Genomic DNA, 16,545 nt, shown 5'->3' with positions numbered 1-16,545 from the left:
CAGAAGAAACAGCTACAAGCTTTATGGTTTTTGGATAGATCTGGTCGGGGACCCAAACCCATATCCCTCTTATCAATATCAAAATTTGCCTGTTCAGACGCTCACAGAATTGAAAGATCATCAAATGAACTGGTAGAACGCAAGACGTATTGAATATCACAGGCTATTTATACACAAAGTAGCATACGAAATAAAACCTACTCAAACGTTTATCATGAGAAACGTTCAGAGTATTGGCTATTATGAATAAAACCCAAAGACAGTATTCTTTTTGAAGCTTAGTCCTGTTTATTCGCAGCTGCTTTTAAAATGATACTATCAAAAAGTATTCTTCATAGGTAGAAATAACGCGAAGTTGCCGAAGTTAAACGCTGTCTTGTGTGAGGGGGAAATAACTTAACTGACACACGTATGATTTTAATAGGCTTATAATTATATTGCTTCTTTACTTGTTTGATCTTACTCCCCTATAGATTTTCTTCAATTTTATTGTGATATTAACCAAACATCAGCTGGAAGAAAAGACAAGACAATCTAATTTAATTTAAATTAACATATTCTTTGAAAATAATTAGTTTCTGTGAGATTGTGTTTTTGCGTCGTCTCTCTTGGAAGCCTATCAGCAATTGCACTTTTATTGGAACCGTAATTAAAGATGGATTTTTTGTCATAATACATTCCGCAGCTGTTTTTGGTCAACCAAATGAGAAAAAAAGAGTATATGGAGCAATATTTATTAGGTTAAGGTCGTTTTCACGTGAGAACTTTTTACGTTATCAGGAAGTTAAGGCAGAATATCTTATCAATTGGATTAACTCGAGGTTCGAGAAGACTAAGCAAACTCCAGTCTTAGTTCACAGTTATCTGAATCCTTTGATACATATCACGAATTTGCAATCTTCTTAACAAAAAAATATGTTTTATAATATCAGTATGACTGAAACCGATGCAAAATATGGTACATCTGAAAAGATTTTATTTTATTTTGACTAAATCCCAATCATTACAATATAACTGATGTTGATGTAAAACAACAGCGAATAAGATGATTGATAAATGCATTGAGAATGCCAGAAACTAGATAAGAATATAAATGTAATAACAGTCTAACGACTTTAATAGAAACGGCGATCATTAGAATAAAGTACATGCGTGAAGACAAAATAATCAGAGTGGGACTAAGTGCTTCAGCAGGGTATATAGAACATATGCAGATTTCATGACTTCAATGAATGGTAATTCACAGTGTCCTCTCTTTGATCAAAAGCATAAGCTTACAGGCAAGGTTCAAATGACCGTCTTTCAATGATCGCTTTGTAAACTTTATAGATTATGATTTAAATGATGATATAGGCCTTAAATACAAAGCAACCCTCTGCCAAGAAAACCTATTGGGTTTCTACCATAGAAAACTTTTAATGTTCACATCATTTGGCACAGATGATGTATTTCATGACTAATCTTAATTCAAATACAGCACCACAACAAAAGGTTAACATATGATATATACTACTAAAAATGAAAAGGCTATAAGTCTATAGATGAAGATCATTATAAGTTATAATTATCCGCCTACACCTGATAGACGAACAGATTAATTTTTAGAAGAACAACAAGTACCATATGTGCTATCCATGTTCACAGTTAAATTGAAAGTCTTATCTACATTGCTCAAATGTCAAATTGCGAGGCAATTTCATCAGGTAAAAATCAATATCTAAATGTTTACACAAATCCTACCAGGACCCTGACGTGTTTCTTCTCGAGTATCTTTAGTCACAAATAATTTAATTCAAACAGATGCAAAAATGACTAATTTCTCTGTTATGGCCTTTTGTTCATTCAAGTTACAATTTGTCCATTGAGGCCGTTAATACAGACCAAAACTCCTAACGCACTCAAAAGATTATTTGGTCCCTACACTTGCACTGCTTTAATTTGTACTGAGTTGGTTCTTTGATAGATTTACACTACATTATTGTGATAGATTTACACTACATTATTGTGATAGATTTACACTACATTATTGTGATAGATTTACACTACATTATTGCAATAAAGTACTCAAATGGAGTGTAACTCTTTTAAAATTTGTCTTTAATTAACTTGTACAAATTACAAAAAGAGAAACTACATTTTTTCCAAAGTCATATATAGTATGAGTATAACATAATTTAACCGAGAAACTGAAATTGTTTCTTAACAACAAATTCAGCTGTAATTAAATCTACACAATTTGTCAGGCTTTTGTCAATATGGTTTAGAATAATTAGCTCCAGAAAAGGAAGTTAACTAATGCACTTGTAAACCTTTGATCTTTTAATACGTTCTTAAATTGTCCAAACCAATTATGTGAAAATTCATAAATCGAAATGCAAATGTAAATGTCATTGAATACATTTGAATGTAACACAAAACGAGTCATTTTAGAGAGACACTCATTTGAAAAAAAAAGATTAATTGATTAATTGCTGATTGCATCGGCGCAAAAGGCTATATCGCGGCGAGAGTTCCTTTTCGAACGATATCCTAGCGATATCAAGAAATTGACATACCAAATAATAAACACTTTTTAAAAATACTACAGAGGAAAATAAACCAGTGAAATAAATATTTTCGAACCAATTATTTCAGCAGAGATTATTAAAGACCTGAGCATAAACACCATACACCATATATTGACAAACAAGAAGATGGAAAATCAGCCGCTGTATTATTTGGTCATTAACTTGTATGATTTTTAACACATCCAATAAAGGTGTGAATGTATCATTTGCCTCTGGATATTTACCCGCAATCTTATTAAAAGAGAATAACAAATTAACAAACCAGGATTATCAGCTATGATTATATTGTTCAATTAGTTCTGTAGTTTGTTATAAATATGCAGAATGACAGTTAAACTTTGTTCGACCCTATAAGAATGTGTTATCTTCCAAAAAGAAGTCAGAGAATACGACCTTTTTCGGTACAATTCATTTACCTATAATGTCTTCTTTCATTTTCGATCCAAAGAGAGTAAGATCTAATGCTCACCCCACGTCAGAACGAGAGCATTGCCATCCATCAACATTTTGTTATTGATTAGGTCGAATGCAAAAGAAATCACTATCTAATAACGTCAACATTGATAAATTAAATCTGTAATGCAATAATATCTAATGAATAAAAAACGCCATCGCTGCAGGATACCTTTAAGATATGCTATATGTTCCTTATTTACTATTTTAATTTCATGCGAAAAACAGCTATTTAGTTGCTAAACAAATTTCAAATTATACGATATTAATAAAGATCTAGATTTAAAATGTATCAATGACGACTGAGAATTTTCCACTTATTGAATTTAGAATAAAACCAGCATTCAATGACTACAGAGAAGTTATTAGTATCTGAAACCATTGAATATGTGGGGAGTAATATTAATTAAGGTTGTTAATGCATAAAATATTGGAATAAGTTCTATGGATCGCCTGCAAATTGTTGATCCATGTATTGACGTGTCAAAATACGTCAGTTTTGATCTTTGGACTGTAAAATTACAGTTCGGTTTATATATAAATACCACTTTCAATGCATGTACGCACGCACGCACATCCGAACAAACAAAACAAATTAATGTTATTAATCGTTGATGAAGTTGATTTGCAATATCTGATTTATTTGATAAAAAAATGTATAAAGAAAAGGTCAATGTTTTCTGTTGATGACTATAATCAAATATACATGTGTTTTGGCTTATGATACTCATTCTTTGATTTTAAACGCACACATATATATTTGGTTTGAATGATCTTTAAACAAATGTATCATAAAAAGCCTAGTACTCCAGGATCGGTTCGATCTCAATTTGTTGGAGAAAAAGAGAAAAAAAATATATAAAAGCTAACATTCATTCAGACGAATATTTTTGTGAAAGATATATTATAGTCTGATATAGTCTGATATACTTCAAAATATACTCCAACATGGCAATAAAGTACAAGTACAGGAATCATTACTTCATAAGTTCTAAGATCACATGACGGTTTTGTTGTTAGATGCACATGTTACAGTGTCTCAACTCACAAAAGACATGTCGACTGTGTCATACATCCGACAAATGTACTGATATTGTGAAACGTTTTGTCGTATTCTTGGTATTTACACAGGTTCTAGATTGGCATATGATACAGGCACATTAGAAGATGATTTCAAAAGTTTTGTTTTCGCCGGAAGTATAATAAAAACTATTTAAAAGTTTGTTGCATTGTACTTGAACTTATGATATATTATAACTTATACATCGGGTTACTATACATTTCAAAATGTCATAATATACGTCAATCTTCTGCCATATAATTTGACAGAAGGCTGCATGTTAATATTCGTTTTACATGCAGCCAAACTGATTATTGTAAATACGCCACAGATTTAAAGAGCAATTCGAAGAACCAGCTACAAGTTCCATTAATATGCTCCGCGTCATAACTTTAACACAGAATAAAAAAAAATTGAAGGAGACATTCTGTAAAAAATTTGAAGATTTCTGCTTGTTATTGCGAATGTCACGGTGTGTCACGTATCATTCAGATGATGCAGAGAAAAGTTATTATAACTTGAGTATCTTTTTACAGATACAAATTACAAAATATTACAAAATCTCGGAATATTCACCCTATCAGACAAATAAAAAGTATTAGGCGAAAATATTTTGATATAAGTAAGTTAACTGAATTAAAATCAGTACTGTAATATAAGTTATTGTATTTTGAGGTATTATCTCGGTCATTCTTACAAAGCAATGGCTAACTATAGTGATCAGATACACCGCCTTCATTCATTCATAAGTAATATAAGTAAATGCTTCTATCTTGATTAAAGATAAACCAAAGAACAATACAGATAAACTCCAAGTTTATCATTACACGATGTTTTTTTGTCATAATATAAAGAATTATATAGCTCTTATCATCTTCTTCGTTTAACGGACAACTTCAGTAAAAAAATTCACATTGACTGCATGCAAATCTATATTTTGAATTGAATTTATACAGAGTTTACCTTGAGAAATTAGAAGCTTTCATATTTCTTTCAAGTACAAATGCAGCCCCATTTTTCGCAAGTATCAAAGCATATAGGGTTATGCGGCTTTTTTTGGGCCATTCACAAGGCCTTGTCAATAAATCAATAAATATTTACTTTTTTTTTATTATTTAAGTAAACCCTTAGTTTTTATCCATCTATCATAAATAGTTATTAAAACCTTAAACCTACCAGCCAATTGAAGCACATGACTTCAGTGTCCAATTATTAGACGATCCTTGATGAATATAATTATTTACAATATTAGTCCCCTAAAGAGCAAATTAAAAGAGTTAAAGTAGCTCAAATACTTTTAACATTTTTCTAAGCTGGTACAGTGTATATATAAAAGAAATCTCGACCGCTGCCTGTCTACATAAATCTAAAAAAAAATGCCAACTACAAACAATAGGAAGACAATGAACACACTATATCACAAATTTACTTTGTGGGTCTAATTCGACACGCGTGTATACTATATAGAACGAGTCGACATGTCTGCACTTTTTGTGATGTCAACACCTGATACAAAAGGTTTCCTTATCACGGACAGTCCAGAATACATCACAAGTCAATCTCCAGTATAGATTTCGTGTGTGTGTGTTCTACTGATAATCCAGATAAAGATAGCTATGTCTATGATCTGTTTGATATGTTATAAGATCACGACTTCATCTGTGTGCATTAATAGAAAATCTTGACGTCCGTTAACTAATTATACTACCTATCGTATATTACAAGAACACTTATGAAGTGCTCAGTAGCACTTTCAATGAGTTTCTTTCACACAAGATTAGTAACAATGCAATTTTTAGCAAAACTATGAATTCATTCATTTTTAGTGGTTTGAAATGATTGCAATAATGGTACTGTACTAATAGTAAATTTACAAAAATCTGAGGGTCGTCATAACAGAACATAACACATCAATGTCGGATTTCTGCTTTCGTACAAGCACTTTATACGAAAGGATTTTAGGTCCACTTTAAATACCCCTTGCATAAGAACTCAGTAGCAGGAAGTGTTATTGCTTGACGGATTTTTACACCCATTCTCTCTTTAAAGGACTTTAAGTCAACTTTATCTAATAGTTCATAAGTGTTTCTCGTTGCTTGTTTTTATATAGATTATATCGTTGATTTTCCCGTTTGAATGGGTTTTCGCTAACAAGTATGTTTTAGGGCCCTTTATAGCTTGCTGTTCGGTGTGAGCCGTGTTGAAGACCGTAATTTGACCTATAATGGTTTACTTTTATAAATTGTGACTTGGATGAAGAGTTGTTTGATTGGCACTCATACCATATCTTCCTTTATCTAATGACCGGAAGTGAATATGTACTTATACATCTCAAACAGACAATAGGTTGTGAAATTGGTTGTAAAGACAGATTTGTTGTTATGGTTTAATTTTCCATTCAATGACATTGACAGTATTCGGTATACGTCAGAATAGAGGTTTTATAAAAAATGATTTATAAAAATAAAAATCTTACCAAATAGGCCAACTTTTGGTAAATAATTTCCATAGCACATACAACAATGAATTAAAAGTTAAAAAAAAACACCACTTGATGCATCAAGCATTATGAAATGTAAATTTTCTGCAATGTATCAAATCAAATATACATTAAGTCATCTCCCCAGATGCAACTTATAATTATTAATTGAATTAATACAAAACTGTTTACTATTTAGTATTTGAATCTTAAGTATTGATTTGCTAATTTAAAGTTCTGAATATTTAAAATATATAATCAAAAAAAGTATAGTTGTGCACAAACTGTATATATCACCGACTTCGTATGGTGTATTACTGATTACTTATATAAGACAATCATATAATGCGTTTACAAACTCGGTGAGAGTATATGTCTGATATCCAGCCAGGTCAGATTTTTTTTCATGAGTTTCATGTGATAAGATATATAGAGCAATTTCTTTTTATAAAATCCAAATATATCAATTTTACTGCACCAGATGTACAAATCGATTAATTATTACATCGGTATTGGCCGGGCCAATATTTTCCTTATACAAACAATACAAACAACGATGAAGAGTTGAATTTACACAATAAAGGAACCAAAAGTATAGCCAAACTAGGACAAGGAATCAAAATACATAAGGGAGATAATCCTTAATTTCAACTGACTTCTCATGTTCTGGATAGAAGTTAGACTTGCTACATGTCCCTTCCTAATTATGTTTTTTCTTTTTTTTCAATTTTGCCCCTTTAATAATTTTACTGCTATAACTAGGAGATTACAATTATACTGACATCTGCAGGAGGAACAATTAGTAGGCTGGCACTTATCAGTAAACATATAAATTAGTAAGAGAGAAATAATAGAAAGGGAATTGTAGCAAGTCTGGGCGATGGATAAATTAAGGGCGAAAAAACATTTTGCATCTAGAAACACCAAAATACTTTCAACTATCAAAATTCAATGCATGGATCACTAGGATAGATAAGAGGAAGGTTGTGTATAAACCAATGCTAATTAATGAGATATAACTTTGTCTATACAATGCGGGAGATATTATTACAACACTGCACAAAAAATAAAATGGAACAGTAAATGATTGCAATCGATTGTATGTTTTCTTGTCTATCACTGAGAACCGGGGACTGACCTCTGGGCTTCTATTTTGGTGAACTTGTGTTGTTAGGGTTGTTATCTCATCGACGTTTATCTTGTTACAAATTTTATTGAATAGAATATATAGCATTTGTATCTACACATATAGACTGTTTACAAAAACGACCTATTTTAGATAGACAGATGATAATATGTATCATGAGTGGATGCAATTATTGCAAATCATCTGGGTCATAAGATAAAAATCATGAACGCCAGAATGACCATCAACATAATAATTCTAATTTGTTAATCAGTCTAGCAAAGAGCTCTATGTATGAAAAGATGTTTCTACTTAAGCATTTCGATGTTTTGATAGAACGATAAACCATGGTAAGGAGCACAATAATGATTATAAGATCGTGTGTTTTACAGATGTTCTGTGGGTTAAGTTGCTCGTACTTTCCATCCTACAGAATAAGCGATAATCCATGTATTATTAAAAATGATACAAAAACTAAAATAATGGGGGAAACGTACTTGTATAAACCTAAATTGAATTTCATAGAAACAGACGTCCTGAACTGAACTTAAAAAACCTTTTACTGCTTATCAAAATACATAATAACTTCAAATTGAGTATAGCTTAAGCACAGAAGTAATTTATACTTGGTTTATGGTATCAAAACGTCCAAGAGCCTCTTCGGCGCACTAATATTCTCCAAATAAAAACGTGAACATTGCTTTACTTCGCATAGTCTGTATCCAAAGACTTTATTTACTTCTCCAAATAAATAGCCTTATGAGAACGATTTCCCTGTATTGAGCTTCTGTCTTATTATGCAGGATGTATAAATACTCAGCCACGTTTTGTCGAAATGGGGACATTAAATCAGAAACCTCGTTTAGGGAAAGTGCATAGGTATCTACAGGTTAAATATTACTTTCATCTAAATATCTAGACACAACCAACACAGTCTAGTATTCAAGTGGGAGTAAAAAAAAATCCCGCAATTCTTCGTCGAGTGAACCTATTTGATTTATTACTCTTTTGTTCTCGTACAGCATAAAGAATGAAATATTAGCATATGTAGGTTAATCAAACAACAAACAATCAATTCAATCAATCAATCAATCAATCAATCAATCAATCAATCAATCAATCAATCAAACTAGATAAATGATAAAAGTATGATACCTGATTTAAGAGTTTTTGGGAAACCCATCAGGGTACAATCGAAACAAAAAACTTTTAAAAGCCAAAAATGTAAAATATTTAAGAGCATGCAAATCACAAAAAAGTCAGTACAGCCTATACATTTTTTAGTGGTGACCCCTCCACCTACACCACGCACATACTTGGAGTCTTAGTTCTAAGTTGGAATCTACTTGTTATTGAATTACAAAAGAAGTCAATATATTTTTATAAACATTTATCTAAAACACAAATATTTAAATCAAACGTTTATTTATATATATATATCGCATACATAGATATATATATATATAAGAAGATATGGTATGAGTGCCAAAGAAACAACTCTCAATCCAAGTCACAATGTGTAAAAGTAAACCATTATAGGTCAAAGTACGATCTTCAACACAGAGCCTTATCTCACACCGAACAGCAAGTTAAAAAGGGCCCCAAAAATTTACTAGTGTAAAACCATTCAAACGGAAAACCAACGGTCAAGTATGTTCAGTTAGACAGTATATTGGATAGTATAGTATCACTAAAAGTATTTCGTACAGTACCAGCACTAATATTTAGTTTTATAGCATTCATGAAGATGTATTTTAAACCTGAAGTAGCAAGTTGTAACTCATATGATAGAGCTGCTATGTTAGACGGCATATAAGGCTGATTGACTCTCTTCACACTTTAAAATTGTTGGATGTGTATCTGATTTTGCCTCTTGTAATGATTATTTTCTCAAAATCTTACATTACATAGATAAGTTGAACAAAAAACCTACAGTAAAACTGTTTAGAAAAACAAATAAACAAAACATTATACTGACATTCATCTTCATAAAGCTTGTGAATGTCAATTTGCAATCCATAAGTGTAACTGTGCTAATTTCTTCCTGTCAGAATAGCGCGGTATCTGATCAATGGAGTAACCCTACCATCAGAGATGAATTAAAGAACAAGTAACTGTAGATGGGTATTTATTAATTTGTTTTGTTAGCTTTAGACCATTTGTTTTTCATTCAAGAAAATTTCATTCATTAGTTATTATATTCATGAAAGTTTCAAATTAAAGTAATATTTGAATCTGTTTTTCCAACTGTTATCAATACAAGAACTTATGTCTTACATTAATGTTATAAGACGTTCGTTATTATAAGTTTTAAAATAACAAGATTTTTTATAAACTGTAAGTAATTTATAGCATATGAATAACGAAACTTAAAGAGCAAAACGAAACTATAGGTCATTGTCCTCATTTTTCAGATATAAGCCATCGAAGATCATCGAAAATTTGTCGGGAAATGATTTTCTATAGATTTTTCATAATTTAACATTGGGACATTTTTTCTTTCAAAATCCATTAAAAAAATAACAAGGATTTGATGAAATGTTCAAAAATGTTTTTTTTAACTTTATGATAATAAATTTATATGAAACGAAATGAAGGGGTTAGCATTCAAAATTTTAAATGACACAACATAAAACCAGAGAATTCTGAATACCTAACAAAAAATCAAAACCAATAGCATGAAACATCCTTAAACAAACTTGAAGCATTGTTTGTTAATGATCTCTTTGTGGTTTCAATGCCAGTAAAAAGACCGTTGAAAAGATGAAACGTGTAACACAAAAGTAATTTTTGTATAGGATATAGCTTTAGTTTAAAATTTTGGTCTAATTGATTTTACGTATAGTTGCACTTTAGAAGGCGTTAAGTAAATGAGAAATTTAAGAACTGTGCTTTTGGTCGATTGTATGTCCCTATAAAGGCAACAGTAGTATACCGATGTTCAAAACTCATAAATCGATAGAGATAAAACAAATCCGGGTCACAAACTAAAGATTCACAGATCTTAATTTGCCAACAAAGTCTCCTTGAAATTCTGAAATATATTTTTAGCTAAATGTACTGAGTATAAGACATATATGCATACAAAATGTTATGTAACTAAACTACTTTAAAATAAATAAAAGATTTTAACACTTGTTTAAGCCAATATTAAATTATCCTTTTTTATGGATAATTTACCGGAGTTGGAACAATTTACCCCCTGAATCGCAGTTTCGTGCACTACATTTTTCCGAGTGAGAAATTTAAGAGTGCCTACTTATAATAGTTTAAGGTTGTAGTTTTTTTTTTATATTCTTCAGAATAAAAGAATAGATTTATGTTTTGTTTACCATGATTGTTCAAAACGAAAAATGTTTATTAACATATGTTAGTGTTATCTTTACCAAAAACATACATTCCCGTTGGAAAACGCAATATGACCCCTAAAATAATCTGCTTCATATATCATCGACCATAATCATATTCATGGTAATTTGTTTTCACATGGACATTTGTCATGAATCCACACAGTCTACGAACAATAGCAACAATAGATGTGCAATTATTTCCTGTAAATAATGCAATCATTCATATTATGCTCAAAATAACGCGTCATTCGTTCTTTTGTAATGGTATGTAGGAAGGAAGTGAAAACTAATTCATTTCATGTCTCCTATATTATGACATTTTCTTTCAGTGTTGTTTGGCTCTGTACAGGGACAAAAAGCTGTTCCTGGTGGTTAACCGTAGACCTTATCACAAGTACTGGATTATAACTATGTAGATTAAATTAACAAAGCCATAGTAAAACAGCCGACTATACGGTATGGGTTTTCTCGATGTTGAAGGCCGTATAGTTACTTACATCCACTTCATTTGAACTGTGATGGATTGTCTCATTGATAATCATAACACATCTCCTTATTTTTATCTTGACAAGTTGATAACTTTGGCCCCATCGCAATAAAAAAGCACACTTAAGATTTACGCTATGATTTATAATGAATACATTTTCTACAGTATTTATCATGTATACATGTACAACAATGTCATTAATGTGCATACGTACTACAGTCATAAGCAATGATAATTTTCTCTGTCAAGTCTTCAAAATGCAAGATTTTCACAAGAGTATAGGAATAATTAGTAATACCAGGTTATATTGTTATTCTAATTTCCAATCTCATTTTGGACTTATCCCTGTGTTATTGTTACGCAATATGTATACAATAGATTTACTACGCAATGTTTTTAAATAAAAGTTAGACTGTATCGAAAATTTAGGATAACATATTTAATGAAAAGAGATCTTTATAAAAGAGGAACGAAAGATACCAGAGGGACTGTCTTTAGATCTAAAATAAACTGACAACGCCATGGCTAACATCAGTTTCGACGTCATAAGTGCTTTTCTGGAATTACCTTCATTATGAACGGTCAAACCTATTCATTTGAAAGCCAGACTCGTTAGAAGCTGTATGACCAGAAGAAAAATAAAAAAAAATAGCCAAATTCCTATTATGTCAACATTGTATTAGGAAGTTGGAAAGTTATTTTTTTTCATTTGCAATGAGGAATTTTAGAAACAACTATTATAAATCATGTAAGTACCAAAACACAGACCACAGAGCTGATAATACCGCTGGGAACTTACAGTCCACCAGCCATGGTGAACAAATCCTTGAATATTACTTCATCAAATTGCATAAATCTTAGAATGCAAAGGTTTGCTTCATATGAATTTTTTAATCCATTTTCATTTACACTCACATTTACATTACAACCGGGTTAAGCCGTTTTGATGTATATATAGGTCGAGTTCAATAACAGTGTTGTTTTACAGATTGTCTTTATATAAGCAAAGCTGCCATGTATATATGATAAATAAGTTAGAGAACCAAACAGTTGAGTTGATTACATCCTTTGTATTATTTTTAAATCTTAAAGACCAGGGGTGGTGTTCTCGAAGCTATCTTAGGATTAGGACGTGTCCTAAGACCATCTTATGACAAGTCTTTGTCCTAAGTCGTGTTCTCGAAGCTCTCTTAACTTGGGATATATCACATTTCGTCCTAACTTTAGGACACCTAATTAGGTGTCTTAAGATCATCATATCTTCATCCTAACTTTGTGCATGCTTTTTTCTCATTTGTTTACGTGAAGATGAACGTGAAAAGAGACGCATCATCGGTTATTAACTCGTATAAAGAAAGTGTGCATGATTTTAAACTTTGAACTTCGTGTTTTTACGATACGATGACACTACGAATTCAATATTCTCATTTCAAAATAAATTGTTTTACAGTTTATATCAAATCCTATTTTGATATTGTTTTATAACTACATTTGAAATCATGCATTTCATTAAATACTTGTTATTACAAAATTTTGTAAACAATTGTATTCATTGGTTTCGTCTCTAATAAATGTTTTATCAAACAATTACTTTAACTATTTAGGATTTCGCACATAGGATATGTTTAGGACGTCCTAACACAAGATGCGTCTGAGATAGCTTTGAGACGCAACTTAAGAGTGTCCCAAGTCGATCCTAAGTCCATCCTAAAATCGGTCTTATCTATGACTTACGACGAATCTTAGGATACTTTCGAGAACACCACCCCTGGGGCCTGATTATCGAAGCTCTCTTAGGATTAGAACGTGTCCTAAGACCAACTTAAGACATATCTTGGTCCTAAGTGAGTTTATCAAACATTTTGCAACTTAGGAAAATCCTAGGAATTGTCCTAACTTTAGGATACCAATTTAGGTGTCTTAGGATGGTCTTAGGATGTTCCTAACTTTAGGATAAATTTAGGATGGTTATTTTATAAACAAATATGGAATGTACAGGTTCCATTACATTTCTATGGAGGGGTGGGGTTGGGGTTAGCATGACAAATATTGCTATGCTTTCTTTTGGTTGTAATCTCTGTACTTCCTTTTTATTTTTCACCCTATTCGGTCCTGACTTTTTTTACATAAATTGTCAACTTCTTTTTTTTTGGCAAAGTTGTTCTTCCTGGTTTTTTTTCTATTCCAAACTCATGTGCTGCCTTTTTTACAATTTCATCCTAGCCCTAAATAGTAGCTCCTTAGCATGATGCATATTCGATCACAATCCCTCTTTGCAGCACCATTGATTGCAACATTTGACAATTTACGAAAAAAGCAAAGTTTTACTTTTTTCAACGTCGTCCAGGAGAGTCTGTAGTTTTATATCGGTAAAATTCGAATTTCGTCTCTTGTTCATATACACACTTAATGGATGTAAGTAAATAGACTTAAATTCAGTTATCGCTTGTGCTTCTGACGGATTGTGTTTTATGTTTTAGATTTACCTAACATGAGTGACGTTATATTCTGTGACGTAATTTAGTCCTTTTTAGAATTTCATCGCAGCAAGCAAGCTGTTTAAATTTCGTAAGCAGAAAAATTGAAAACCCGCCCTTCCACTCCTTTTTTTGTACGAGATACTGCTCTTTTATATTTATTTTTCAGGTTTGGGTCGGTGACAGTGGTGATACAGATTTGACTGATGATGTTAACTTGTTTGCGGTTGAGAAAAGAGACTTTTATTTGAACTTTGAGCATCATAAATAGATTCCCAGTAAATGGCAGAATTCGCTGAATAGAATCTAATGTTAACTATGAAATTTTAGGTTTTTGGATAATACAGACTACATTTATGTATCCCATGGTGTTTTCTAAATTTAAAGCACCAGTGTATCCCACGGTGCATCTTTACATTTTCATATATATCTATCTATCTAACTGGTTGCCATATTATCTTCGGGTAACCGTTCGTATATCTATCTACATATACATCTATGGTCTATCTATCGATATATATATATTATATATCATATGAATCTATCATATTATGAATAAAAGCTGTGGCCAGATATCGCCAAACCATATATGTATTTTGTTTAAATGGCACCATCTGAGATAATAAAATATTTGATGTACTCGGCATTTATATGAAAGATGCACGAGCTTTGCCTTTGAACTTTCAAGTTCGAAACCGTGACACTTCGAATTTAGCTCACTCAATGCATATAGTGATTTTACCGATTACATATTTAGTTTAAACTATTTACAATTAGTTTGTTCAATTCTTATATAAAACATCATTATATTTTTTGTCATAAGTTTTGTTTCGTAATGTTTTAAATGTACAATTATAATATTTATTACCTTTACTTTTAAACTAATAATTATTTTATAATCGTTAATCTTCTTTTTAAATTATAGTAATTGGTGATTTTTTAAAAATTAAAAAAAAAAAATTATTTGCTATTTTCCTTTACGCCAATACTTAGGACAGCGGTTAGGACATCCTAGCTAAGATAATTCTAAGATAGCTTCGATGTGCATGCTGAGACGTGTCGTAAGTCGGTCCTAACTTTATCCCAACTTCTGTCCTAAGAAATTCTTAGGGCCGATCTTAGGACATTTTCTGGGTACAATTGGAGGAGAAAAAGTCCTTGGTCAGTAAAGGAAAATAAGGAAATATGATTGATATTTTCTGAAAAAAGAAAATCTAATACTGTCGTAGAAGTGAGAGGTTTAGCGCTATAAAACCAGGTTTTATGAACCATTTTCTACATAAGAAAATGCTACACAAAGTTGGGAATAAGACAGTTGTTATCCGTTTATTTGATGTGTTTGAGCTTTGGATTTTGTCATTTGATTAGAGACTTTCCGTTTTAAATTTTCCTCGGAATCCGTATTTTTGTGACTTTACTTTATACTATAAAAAGAACGGAAATGATATTCTCTTATTTGCTTGATTCTTAATAGAATTCTGACTTTTTCAAATAATTAGATACATTCAATTTCTTTTTAATTCAAGACATTTTGATAGATTTTTGACATTAAAATTTTGCAACACTCAAATTATGCAGTTTGCAAGGTTTCTTCAACGTAAAAACTCTAATCGGCAATATATTACAGCGATAACAAATACAAAATAACATTTTTTCCAATTGTAGAAAAATATGTAAATCTTTTTTTTCTTTTGCTGTTATCTAAATAACAATACACTTTAAAACGTGGACCGCTGTCGTCAAACTTAAAGAGTGAGATAATTTATTATGCTATCAATCATACTATTAAAACAGATGTCATGTTATTTCCATATTATGTCAACGATTTGTTTTAAAGAAAAGCAAATTTTAACAAATAATGAATAATTAAAAAATCATTACTAAGGTACAGAACGAAATAAGGGCAAATGTTTGAAATAATGCTAAAATTGATAAGTAAAAAATCATTACAAAGGTACATAACAAGGTAAGGGGAAATGTCTAAAATAATGCTAACATTGATAAGTAATAAAAGAAAAATAATCTTACCTGTAGTAATGAATAACAGCTAAATAATACTATTGTATGATTGAGAGTAGCCAGATAGATGGTTCCAATATGTGATAATTGTTCATCACTGCACAACAACAACTGATCGCCAATACTCTCACATTGATTTTACGTCTTAGTTCATCAGTGTATTACAGCTCAAAAATGTTAATTAAAACTAAATACCTGGACTTGAAAATACTCGCATCCTAATCTGTAAAAATCGAAATAAAAAACGCGTGAAAAATCTCAACTTCAAAATTATTGTGACTATAATTGTTATCTAAATGAAATCTAAAAACACTTTCAAGTTATAATCACATGTAATTTATCATAGTTTTTCTCAATGGTATAAACCTGCGTTTTTGGTCTGACCGTAACGGTTAATTATAGTTTATCTCAAACATACAAATACTAATGGGATTAAAGGTGAAAAGAAAGTGATTCTAAAATAAACTTTCTATACCTAAATTAAATTTTAAGCAAATAAATGTTATGGACAATTAGTAAGCACAAAG

General features: G+C 31.1%; 1 protein-coding gene across 1 annotated transcript in view; it reads right to left on the bottom strand.

Moving 5' to 3' along the window:
• LOC139516898 (muscarinic acetylcholine receptor M1-like) overlaps positions 1-16,545 on the bottom strand; it is a 46,257-nt gene that overhangs the window by 29,389 nt on the left and 323 nt on the right. Inside the window, exon 2 of the mRNA XM_071307320.1 lies at positions 16,028-16,241. The gene's annotated coding sequence lies outside the window, so the exon portion shown is untranslated. The remainder of the gene's footprint in view (positions 1-16,027; positions 16,242-16,545) is intronic.

The sequence above is a fragment of the Mytilus edulis genome, chromosome 3, assembly GCF_963676685.1.
Source record: "Mytilus edulis chromosome 3, xbMytEdul2.2, whole genome shotgun sequence".
In the NCBI taxonomy this organism is placed as follows: Eukaryota; Metazoa; Mollusca; class Bivalvia; order Mytilida; family Mytilidae; genus Mytilus; species Mytilus edulis.
The sequence above is the reverse complement of the archived record's forward strand: the minus strand, read 5'-3'. Positions and strand labels throughout refer to the sequence as shown.